We start from the raw sequence: 12295 nt of genomic DNA on the forward strand, positions 1-12295 counted from the left end.
TAAGAAGGGGAGGAGAGATCAAACAAAGACCCCACAAGATTAAATGTTACTTCACTTTAGAAAATAGTTCCCCAAAAAGTTGATCTTAGACTTGCCATACAACTTAGCAATTCCATTCCTAGGAATCTGTCCAAAGGAATCAAAACATAAGTTCACACAAAAAAAGGATACATGAATGTTAATAGAGGCATTATTCATAATAACCAAAAAGTAAGGACAGTCTAAAGGTTCATCAACTGACAATGGGTAAACAAAATGCTGTATGTTTATAAAATGGAACATCATTCAGGGGCGCCCGGGTGGCTCAGTCGGTTAAGCTTCTGCCTTCAGTTCAGGTCATGATCTCAGGGTCCTGGGATCGAGCCCCTGTCATTGGGCTCCCTGCTCCTTGGGGAGTCTGCTTCTCCCTCTCCCTCTGCTCCTTGTGCCAGCTCCCCCCACTTTTTGCACACTCTCTCTCTCTCATCCTAAAATAAATAAAATCTTAAAAAAAAAAAAAAGATGGAACATCATTCAGCTGTGAAAAGGAATGGAATGCAGATACATGATACAACATGGATTAAGCTTAAAAAACATAATGCTAATTCAAAAAAGCAAGACACAAAGGTCACGTGTTATGTGAGCTATCCAGAATAGGAAAATCCATAGAGACAGGAAAGAGCTTAGTGGTTGTCAGGGAATGGGGAGGGAAATATGGAGAGTGACTACCAATGGTTATGGGGTTTCTTTCAGAAGGGATGAAAATGGACTCCTGTCTCCCATTTAGGTCTTTCAACCATTTTGAGTCTATTTTTGTGTGTGGTGTAAGGAAATGGTCCAGTTTCATTCTTCTGCATGTGGCTGTCCAATTTTCCCAACACCATTTGTTGAAGAAACTGCCTTTTTTCCATTGGACATTCTTTCCTGCTTTGTCCAAGATGAGTTGACCATAGAGTTGAGGGTCCATTTGTGGGCTCTCTATTCTGTTCCATTGATCTATGTGTCTGTTTTTGTGCCAGTACCATACTGTCTTTTTTTTTTTAAAGATTTTATTTATTTATTTGAGAGAGAGAGAGAATGAGAGATAGAGAGCACGAGAGGGAAGAGGGTCAGAGGGAGACAGTACCATACTGTCTTGATGATAACAGTTTTGTAATAGAGCTTGAAGTCCGGAATTGTGATGCCGCCAGCTTTGCTTTTCTTTTTCAACATTCCTCCAGCTATTCGGGGTCTTTTCTGGTTCCATACAAATTTTAGGATTATTTGTTCCATTTCATTGAAAAAAGTGGATGGTATTTTGACAGGGATTGCATTGAATGTGTAGATTGCTCTAGGTAGCATTGACATCTTCACAATATTTGTTCTTCCAATCCACGAGCATGGAACGTTTTTCCATTTCTTTACATCTTCCTCAATTTCTTTCATGAGTATTTTATAGTTTTCTGAGTACAGATTCTCTACCTCTTTGGTTAGATTTATTCCTAGGTATCTTATGGTTTTGGGTGCAATTGTAAATGGGATCGACTCCTTAATTTCTCTTTCTTCTGTCTTGTTGTTGGTGTATAGGAATGGCCACTGATTTCTGTGCATTGATTTTGTATCCTGCCACCTGACTGAATTCCTGTATGAGTTCTAGCAGTTTTGGGGAGGAGTCTTTTGGGTTTTTCACATAAAGTCTGGTGCAGCTACTCTGGAAAACAGTATGGAGGTTCCTCAAAAAGTTGAAAATAGAGTTACCATATGACCCTCCACTTGCACTACTGGGTATTTACCCCAAAGATAGAAATGTAGGGATCTAAAGGGGTACGTGCACCCCAATGTTTATAGCAGCAATGTCCACAATAGCCTAACTATGGAAAGAGCCAAGATGTCCATCGACAGATGAATGGATAAAGAAGATGTGGTATATATATACAATGGAATATTATGCAGCCATCAAAAGGAATGAACACTTGCCATTTGCAATGACGTGGATGGAACTGGAGGGTATTATGCTGAGCGAAATAAGTCAACCAGAGAAAGACATCTATCATATGATCTCAACTGATATGAGGAATTCTTAATCTCAGGAAACAAAGAGAGGGTTGCTGGAGTGGTGGCGGGGGAGGGATGGGGTGGCTGGGTGATAGACCCTGGGGAGGGTATGTGCTATGGTGAGCGCTGTGAATTGTGTAAGACTGTTGAATCACAGACCTGTACCTCTGAAACAAATCATACATTATATGTTAAAAAAAGAAGAAGATAGTAGGAAGGGAAAAATGAAGGGGGGAATCAGAGGGGGAGATGAACCATGAGAGACTATGGACTCTGAGAAACAAACTGAGGGTTCTAGAGGGGAGGGGGCAGCGGGTTGGGTTAGACCGGTGATGGGTATTAAAGAGGGCATGTATTGAATGGAGCACTGGGTGTTATACACAAACAATGAATCATGGAACACTACATCAAAAACTAATGATGTAATGTATGGTGATTAAGATAACATAATAAAATTAAAAAAAGGGATGAAAACGTTCTGGGATTTAGTGATAAATTTTATAGTGGTGATGGTTGTAACATCTTGTGAATATACTAAAAAATGTACACTTTGAAAGGTGACTTTAATTGTACATGAATTACATCTCTAAAATAAATAAAAGAAAGAAAAAGAACCTATATATGCAACTACCACATAATCCTGCGATTGTACTCTTGGTCATTCATCCCACAGAAATGAAACCTTAGGTTCATTAAAAAACAAAACAAAACAAAAAACAAAAACTGTACATGAGTCCTCGTAATGGTTTAATTCTAATAGTCAAAACTAGAAATAACCCAGCTAGTCTTCCCATGGGTGAATGGTTAGTCCATTCACTATGGTACATTCATACCATGGAACACTACTAGCAATAAAATGGCATACACTCTCGATATAATCAGCCACCTAGATGAAATGCCAGAAAATTATGCCTAGTGAAAAACAGCCAATCCTCAAAGCTTACCTACTGTATAATTCCATTTCTGTGACATTATTGCAGTGACAGAATTCTAGAAATGGGAAATAGGTTAGTGATTGGTGAAGGTGAAGAATGCAGAAGGGAGGTATTGGAGGGTGGGAGGTATGACTCTAAAAGAAACAAATAGTATCCTTGTGAGGTTGGAAATGCTCCATATCTTGATTTTATCAATGTCAGTATCCCCATTGTGATATTGTGCCATCATTTTGCAGATGTTCCCATTGGGGGAAAATGGGTGAAGAGTATGAAGATATCTCAGTATTACTTACAATCGCATGCAAAGCTACAATGAACCTAACACTTAAAGGCTTAATTAAAAATAAAAAACAACCTCTAAAGTTGGCCTCTGGAGGTACTTGCCGGTTTAAACTCAGTGGAAGAACTAGAATACTCTAAGATATAACATTGGCCCTTAAACTATCTGTAGAATTCAGCTTGAGAGAAAATGCTAGGGAGATTGCACATTTGCTAAGCTGGAGCCATCTATGTCCACGAGATGGGGAGGGTCAAAGTCAGAGGCATCTCTCAGGGTAAGGGGGTGTTTTGCTAGAGAGTTCAGCTGATAGGATAACCTCAAAACTCCAGGCAGGATCATCTGACTTTGGAAAAGGGATTTTAATGGGCAGTTTTATGTGGCAGCTCGGCAAGGCTACAGTCCCCACTTACTCATTTAAACACTAATAATCCAGGTGTTGCTCTGAAGGCATTTTGTAGAAATGATTAACATAATAACCAGGAGACTCTAAGTAAGGAGATTATCCTAAATAATCTGGGTGGACCTGATTGAAGCAGTTGAAAGACCTCAAGGGCAGAACTGAGGCTTCCCTGAAAAAGAAGAAAGTCTATGGGTGGGGTGTGGGCAAAATGGGTGAAGGGGACCGGGAGATACAGGCTTCCAGTTACAGAATGAATAGGTCACAGGAATAAAAGGCAGGGCATGGGAATGATAGGCAGTGAGCCTGTAGGTAACAGTGTTGAATGGCCTCAAGTAGCAGCTACAGTTATGGTGAGCACAGCGTAATACAGAGAAGTGAAATCTCTGTGTGTTGTTCACTGGAAACTAATGTAACTTTGTGTGTTAACTGTACTCAAATGAAAACATTTTTTTAAAGAAAGCAGAAATTCCACCTGTTGATTGCAGTTTCAGTTCATACAGATTCATGTTTATGCCTGAGATTTCCAGACTATTCTTTTTGGTGGTCTCCCCCATAGATTTTGGATTTGCCTGGCAAGCCCTAGTTGCATAACCTACTTCCATGCAATAAATATCTTAATCTATATCTTAATATATACAGTTGACCCTTGAACAACACTGGCTTGAAATGGATAGGTCCCTTTGTATGCAGTGTTTTTGTTTTTTTGTTTTTGTTTTATAAATACAGTGCAGTACTGCAAATGTATTTTTCTTCCTTACAATTTTCTTAATAATATTTTCTTTTTAGCTTATTTTATTATATAAATATTGTAACAATACATATACAAAATATATGTTAATCAACTGTTGGTGTTATCAGTAAGGCTTCTGGTCAACAGTAGACTCTTAGTAGTTAAGTTTTGGGGGGATTTCAAAGTTATATGTGAATTTTCAAGGGCACAAAGGGTCAGTGTCCCTAACCCCTGGGTTGTTCAAAGGTCAACTGTATGTTTCAAGCAATAAATCTCTTAATATATATATAATACCAGTCTCCCTACCCTCTGGTGAGACCCTGACTGATACAAGGGTTTGCTGTGTTTAAAAACAAAAATAAAACCTCTTTTCTCATCTAGCAGATTCCAGAAATGTTTTGAAAACAACTCTGTAGACTCAAACTTTATTATGTTATAGTTTTAATTTATTTGCTAGAAGCCTATGAGTTGCAATAAAACTACAATTCTTAACAGTCAATTAGAAAATAATAGAGTTAAGTCTAAAAGAACTCGCCCTAAATTTAGAGACCAAATGAGAGTGAGTGGTTTGATACTCAGTTTTGATGAGACATTATCAGCTAGAAGATGGAAGTTGATTTCATTGTCAAAAATATATTTCCTGGGGCGCCCGGGTGGCTCAGTCAGTTAAGTATCTGCCTTCGACAGGTCATGATCCTGGGGTCCTGGGCTAGAACCCCACACTGGGCTCCCTGCTCGGCGGGGAGCCTGCTTCTCCCTCTCCCACTGTCCTCTTGCTCTCTCTCTCTCTCTCTCTATCTCAAATAAATAAATAAAATCTTTTAAAAAATAAATAAATTTCTTTCTCTGTCTTTTTCTCTGTGTCTGCCAGTCTTGTATTTATCAAACGTCCACTGAAACTTGGCTGTATCAGGCTAGGTGCTAGATACTGAGATTACAAACACAAGTGAGTGGAATCCTGTCTTCCTTCAAAGACCTGCTTATGGTCTCTCATGGAAGAAACAAGCATAATTGACTAGTATAAAGAGTGCCTTGCCCTAAGGAAAGAGATTAGTCTCTACCATCTTTAGAGATTCGTTTTCCATTTTGGGGCAGAGTGGGGGGCATCCATGACATATCATTTGTTCATGATTTTGAGGAATCTTTGAATTATTTAAACTGCATGCCCAACAGCACACTTGACACCAGAGAACAACCTGCTAAATTCTTCTGAGTTGTTAACATTCTTTACACATGAACTCTGCATTTCCTACTGATAACATTAGGAAGCTTATTTTATTAAAGCAAAATTTCTGGAATTATTCCCTATTGCCACTTTGTCCTTTTTGGTTGTTTTTTTTTTCCCCCTTGCATAGGCTGAACGTGAATATCTGATTATACTTTCTCACCCAAAGTAGTGCTAAGTTCATATGTTGGATGGCAAAGTAGTAGGCTCCACGACATGCAACCTCTCTTCGGGTTCTGATTTTACCTCTATTTTAAAACTCTCTCTGCTGTCCAAAAAGAACTTTCTGTTCTTGTTATTGTATCTCTTGTAGGAGTTTAAACCAGCAGAAGAGTTATTTCTTCTTTGCCAGGTTTTTGATATCAAAGTAAAGACCCTACAGCTTTTATTAGGAATCATGACTTTAATTTACTTGTTTAGGGTCTTTTCGGAGCCGTTAAGCATGATGGTTAGGAGGATGGCTTTGGGGACAGTATGACAGGCTTATACCACATGAGCCTCAGTGTCCTTATCTGTGAAACAGGGATAATAATAAGTCTGCAAGGATTAAAGGAAGTGGCTAGCTGAGAAATACGCCCAGCGTGCAGTGAGTACTCTGTGAATCTTAGCCATGGTTTCTGTCATCCCAGCAGCATTGTAGAAGTACCCATTTTGTTATAGCATGTGTCCTATAAGGCTAAGAAGTCATGGAATTTGTAGGAAGGGAGGCAGCTCATCATGGCTAACAAATACCCTGACTCTGTAATCAGGGTAAATCCTAATCTTCAAAAAAGTCTCTAGAGATATATTGCACTTACCATTTTTAAAGAATTCACTTCCTCATCTGCTTTATTTACCGTACACATTTATATGACCTGCAAAGGCACATCTACTTTCCATTCCACAAAGAAGTGGTTCTTCAAGAAATGGAGGAGGATTCTCAAGCTCAAAATCTCAAATGAGGAAGACGTTGAACTAGAACTCTAGTTCTTTTGATTCTGTATTTTCCCATGACATCTCACTTATTTTGTCTAAATCAAGAATTCACGTTCTTTGAAAGTGAAGAATTTGAGTCTGATGAAAACATCCCATTTTTCAGTGACTTCCTTTTTAACACGCCTCACCGAAGAGTGGAGATGCGCAGTCTGTGTCTCTCAGGATCTGCTCTGGTCAGAGCTGCCTGGGATGAACTCCCTCTTCTGTACAAACATCTCAGTCATTCCGTCTTTCAAAACAAAGTTCAATGCTCATATCTTCTTGATCACCCTTGACTGCTCTTTTGTCTGTCCAACTCCCTGAACATTTATCCTGTGCTCCTTTTTATTGTTAGTTTCCTTTTTATGTGCATGCCTATTTCTTCCGTGTGACTGTTAATGTCCTTATGCAGAGGGACCCTAGCCTAGCACCGTACAGAGTTCTTTGATGATGAAGACTGGGATAATAATAGTGATAATGATTATAATGCTTACTACAATATCTCCAGGTAAACTTTTTGTGGGTGTGACCTTGGCAAGCCACCATCATTTGGTCACTGATTGTTCACCTGTATTCATTCATTTGACCAATATTTTTTGAGCGTTTTCTGTATACCAGGCCCTATCTAGTTTCTAGGGTTATGAAGACAAGGTCTGAACTGAGGGACTTGCATTCTAATGGAAGAGACAGACTTAAAAACAAATATGTACGTTGACATTATATATATTTCAAGTGCTATAATAGGAATAATATTAGGATGGCAGAAATGAGGGAAAGATTCCTAAGTTATTAAGAGGGCAGAGGTGGGTTCAAGAAAAACTCTAGAGAAGAGGTGGGGTTTGAAGCAAGTGCTAAAAAATGAGTAAGTGGGACAAGCTTACTTATGTCTGTTGTTTTTTTTTTTTTTTCTGCTATTGGCAGCAAATATGTCCCAAGGCATAACAAGACCACTAGTTTAAAGTGCCTGGAGCTAAAACAGAATGGGAGATTTTGACCTTCAACAACTGGAGTAGAAGGTAATGACATGATCTAATTTAAAGATATAAATTACCTGTTATTTGGAGAAGTTGACTGTGAGATGACCCGGAATTGTGTTAAGATCATTGCGGCCTGCTTGTTCCAAAGAGGTTCCTCATCTCTGCCACTCCATGGGTTTCTAAAAAGCTCACAAAGAAAAACAGAATGCTCTGCATTTGAGACTTCCACAGAAATGGCGTGGAGATATGCCTCCTTGTACAGGAGTAGGCAAAATCACAACATCACTCAAAATCTCAACATAACATATTTTATTCATAATGTGGTACCCTGTGCCAGGTACCATTACAGGAGTTGAGATTCTAGAAATGAATAAAATAGGAAAAATTATTACCCTCCTGAAGCTTATATTCTAGTGGGAGGAAATCAATAGCAAGCAAATAAATAAGTAAATTATATAGTACGTTAGGAAAAGAAAGTGTTATGGAGAAAAATAAAGTAGGGAAGGGGGGTAGAGAGTATTGGGTAGGGTGGGGTAAGCAAGTTGCAATTTTAAATAGACTCATTTGAAAAGGTCTCACTCAGAAGGGGGCAATCAAACCAAAATGTGAAAGAGATGAGGGCCCAAGCTATGTAAATGTGTGGGAGAAGAGAATTCTAGGCTGAATAAACAGTATGTGCAAATGCCCTGGGGTGGGACTATGCCTGCTCCATTAAAGAACATCAAAGAGACCGTTGTGGCAGGAATAGAATAAGTGAGGGGAAGAATATGAGGTTAGCGAGATGACTAAGGGACAGACTGTGAAGTAAGTTGGCTTTAACTCTGAGTAACATGGGGGAGACATTGGAACTTTAAAGCGTGATCTGTCTTGTTTCCGTGGAATAACCTAAGCTGCTGTATTGAATATATTCTCTCAGAGAGCAGGGGCAGGATTAGAGAGAATAGTTAGGAGATGTTTCTCAGTAATCCAGGTAAGAAATGATGTGGCTTGGTCCATGATGGTCCAGTAAGCCAGGTAAGAAATGATGTGGCTTGGTCCATGATGGTCCAGTAAGCCAGGTAAGAAATGATGTGGCTTGGTCCATGATGGTCCAGTAAGCCAGGTAAGAAATGATGTGGCTTGGTAGCAGTCATATATATAATGAGAATAGGTTAGAGTCTTAATAATTTGAAGATAAAGTCAACAGGATTTGCTGATGGATGAGATATACTGTAAGAGACAAAAAGAAAGGTAAAAGTGCTTTTGATCTGAGCTGTTTGCTGTTAACTGAGATGAGGAAGGCTACAGGAGAAGCAAGCTCCGCACTAAGTCAAGTTTTGGACATATTGTCTATGAAATATTTACTGGACGTTTAAGTAGAAATGTTGAGTGGCAACTGGATATATGAAACGAGAAGTTAGGGGGAAAATCCATGCTACAGATAGAAATTTTTGAGTCATTGGCACGTAGATGATATCTGAAGTCATAAGACAGGATGTATTTAGAGGCTGTGAAGATGAGAAAGAACCAGCAAGAAGTCTAAGAAAGAGTGGCCATTAAGGTAGAAAGAAAGGTGGTAATGTGTGGTGTGCTGGAAGCCAAGTGAAGGAAGTTAACAGAAGGAGTGTATCCAATATTGTACCCAGTATTTCAGTAGATCAAGATGAATGAGAAGGGAGAATCAGTCATTGCCCTTAGCAACATGGTAATCGTTGGTGACTTGATGGAACACTTATCAGTGTAGGGTGATGGGAAGAAAGCCTGACGAGACTGAATTTAAGAGGGAATGAGGACAGAGAAATTGGATATAGCAAATGTAGACAACTTTTAAATGAGTTTACTTTAAAGTGATCAGAGAAGTGGAGCTAAAGTTAAGGAATACAGTATTTTTTGTTTGTTTTGTTGTAAGGGGATAAAAATATTGTACCTGTATAACCCCATTATCCTTATTTGAAGAATAAAACTATATGCCCAGTGTAGGGACAGACCAAATTCTGGGTATCTACATCATTATCCTTCCTCTGTAAAAGACCAAATGTTCTAAGAGATTGTATTCTTTCAGAAGAATTTTTTTCCCTTAATTTAACCAAAGTAGCAATCAGAATAGTTTGACTTAAAATAAACCAAATTGTAAAATCATGAGCCTCAAAGCTGACAACCAAAATCAAGATTCAACAGTAATATCCCTGGTTGATTTCACTCTTAGAAGAACACTGTCAGCTTAATGCCAACTTTAAAAACAATAATTTGGTGACCAAACTATGAAATTTTGATCATATTAAGTCTACACATTTAAGGATTATTCTTGGAAGAATCACAAAATATAGGGGTAAAAGCAACTTTGAAGAGGGTTTAATTTAATGTGCACCTTTTATTAATTGGTAACTTGAACTCCAAAGACATAGCTGAGATCACAAAGCCAGTAAAACAGGGCTGGAACTAGACCTTAGTTCTTATGGTCCCAGCAGGGGCCCAGTATTGTGTCTTGAGCTCATTTCAACCTGGGAGAATGCTCTGCCAATGCGTAAGTGGCCTGTGTATCAGTTTATATGGCAATTTTCCGTGAAGAACAGACATTATAAGAAAAAGCTGCTAATTGAGCTGGTAAATGCTGAAGTCAACACTATTGATTGCTTTCCGCTGCGATCAGCAGCTCAAATAAGGAATTAATGCCCAAAAGCTCTGTTTCATTCCTTATGTGTTTCCAAGCATCATGCAGACATCTAAGAGGGATAGAATGAATTCTGTGCTTCCTTAGGGCTTATGTCATTTCTAGAGAGGAGAGGGAGAAAGAGGGCTGACAATTTCTAGGCTGGGCACCTTCCTGTACAGTCCCTTCTTAAATCTCAGCACAACCATGTGGGTTGGGGATGGTCATTCCCTTTTTACACGTAAATAAAACTGGGGTTAAGCAAGGTTAATCAAGTTCCTCAAAAAGAGCTATTCCAGACAGACATTGCCGAACATAGGGACAGTGTTTTCTTCATACACACCCAGTGGGCAACAGGAGCCTGATATTTTATTTACATGGTAAGGGCCTCTTTCATTTACATTTTTGAGGGACCAGAAAGAAAATGTGAGGAAAAAAAAATAACAGAACCCAAGAGAACCTTACATGTGTTTTGACCCCGTGGCTCAAAGAAGGGGTACTGTGCTGTCCTTTTATGTCTGGGTGGGGTGGGGGAGAGGAAGAGGGCATGAGAAGCCCCTGCAGTTAGTTACTCAGAGTTGCATTGTTCTGACTAATTTCTATTGTGCCACACACTGTATGAGCATTTTTCAGCAAGCTGGTTATGAATTTTAATGTTTAGAATTTAGTGACCAGTCATGTTGTTCTATCTTTGAAAAAGTTGAATTATAATAACTTAAGGAACAATAGATTTAAATAAATGGATGTTAAATATAGTGGCAGAAAACATACATCTAGGAGTTGGAATATCTAGATTTTGGCCCTGACTCTGCTTCTTACTAGCTCTGGGACTGGTGGCAAATCACTTTGGTAGGACTCCCTGAGTCCTAGTTTGCTCATCTTTAAAATGAACATAATGATGAGTGTTAATGGGCATAGTTCTTGAGAACAACTGAGATAATATATGTAAAAGTGCTTTATAAACTCCAGAATACCAATACAAATCTGAGTTATCATAATTTTTATAAGTATTCTTAAATTTCTGATTGCACTATAAGGTATTTTGAACATACCAGGGTTGTCCAAGAATTTTTAGTCCTTTCTTCTGGTCCTTCTGAGAGTCTTTGCTTTTGAGGGATCTAGAATTGCAAAATCCAGTTATATCTCCTGGGCCACTTCAAAGAATCCCTGACTCTCAGAAGTTCTAGAACCCTCGGAGGAAACAATGAATCTTGGAGTACCTTGGACTCCAACCAAATTCCCAGGTCTCTCCCATGCTGGACCTAACAGTGGACTTGGGATTATATATGCTTTGGAAACGTGATAGTATTTTGGGGGTGCTGTGTGCTGGTCATCAAAACTACACTGAAAATGAAAAACATGGGCCGTTCTTAATGAAAATATACTTATGCAGTTATTAATGTGTTGAGCATGGGTCACTGTACTTGATTATGTACTGCTGGCCCCTTGAAAACTTGGAATTTCCAATGTGTGAGCTAAACAACAGATGTTCCTCGGGATTAATATGAAGGACATTATCATTAGAAACATCCTCAGTGTATTGAGATCTTGCATGGAAATCTAATTCATTGGCTTATTTTGCACAGAAATTTCATTTAAAATCTACGAAAGAAAAGATAGAAGGTAAATTACTGTATTAGGAACATGAGAAGATTTAATTAGAATTGTGGCTCACTTTTTCTTTTAAATTAAATGATTCGGTGTCTTTATTGTTTCCCACCTCATTACTGCATTCACGACTGCAGTGGATGAAAGGTAAATTGTTCTGATTTAATGGGTTGAAATTACTACAGAGGGATTTGATAGTCAGAGTTCTTCTTAGCTTCTTGTAAATGAAATAGATTTGCGCTAAATATACACTGTTAACACTTTAAATAAAATACCTTTTATCAGCAGAGAGCAATTTTCATGGGACAAATTTAAGCCTGTACCTTTCTGACTTTGTGGGCAAAGGATTTGATTAAAATTGACCAGCTAAGTGTGACTGCCCTTTAGAGCAATGGAACATTCTAATGAAAAACCCATTTGCTGAGAACCGTCTGCTAGTGAGCGGTAGCTGACCGGGAGTCACCTGTGTGGTTTGGGCTGAGGAGCTGCTCTCTCTGTGTGAAGAGGAGAACAGGGAAGCAGAAATAACTTTCATGGGCCAAAG

The 12295-nt window shown here is 38.8% G+C and overlaps 1 long non-coding RNA gene across 2 annotated transcripts in view; it reads right to left on the minus strand.

Annotated features, from left to right (window-relative positions):
• Nucleotides 1–11291, minus strand: part of LOC113915348 — a 56818-nt gene extending 45527 nt beyond the window's left edge. The window contains exons 1-2 of one of the 2 annotated variants that reach the window (XR_003517627.2): nucleotides 11196–11291; nucleotides 7589–7693 (exon numbers count right to left, since the gene is read on the minus strand). This is a non-coding gene — a long non-coding RNA (uncharacterized LOC113915348). Of the gene's footprint in view, nucleotides 1–7588; nucleotides 7702–11195 lie in introns of both variants that reach the window. The other variant, XR_003517628.2, reaches the window with a different exon arrangement.
• Between the last annotated feature and the right edge of the window lie 1004 nt (nucleotides 11292–12295).

This window comes from Zalophus californianus, chromosome 11 (genome assembly GCF_009762305.2).
Source record: "Zalophus californianus isolate mZalCal1 chromosome 11, mZalCal1.pri.v2, whole genome shotgun sequence".
Classification (NCBI taxonomy): domain Eukaryota; kingdom Metazoa; phylum Chordata; class Mammalia; order Carnivora; family Otariidae; genus Zalophus; species Zalophus californianus.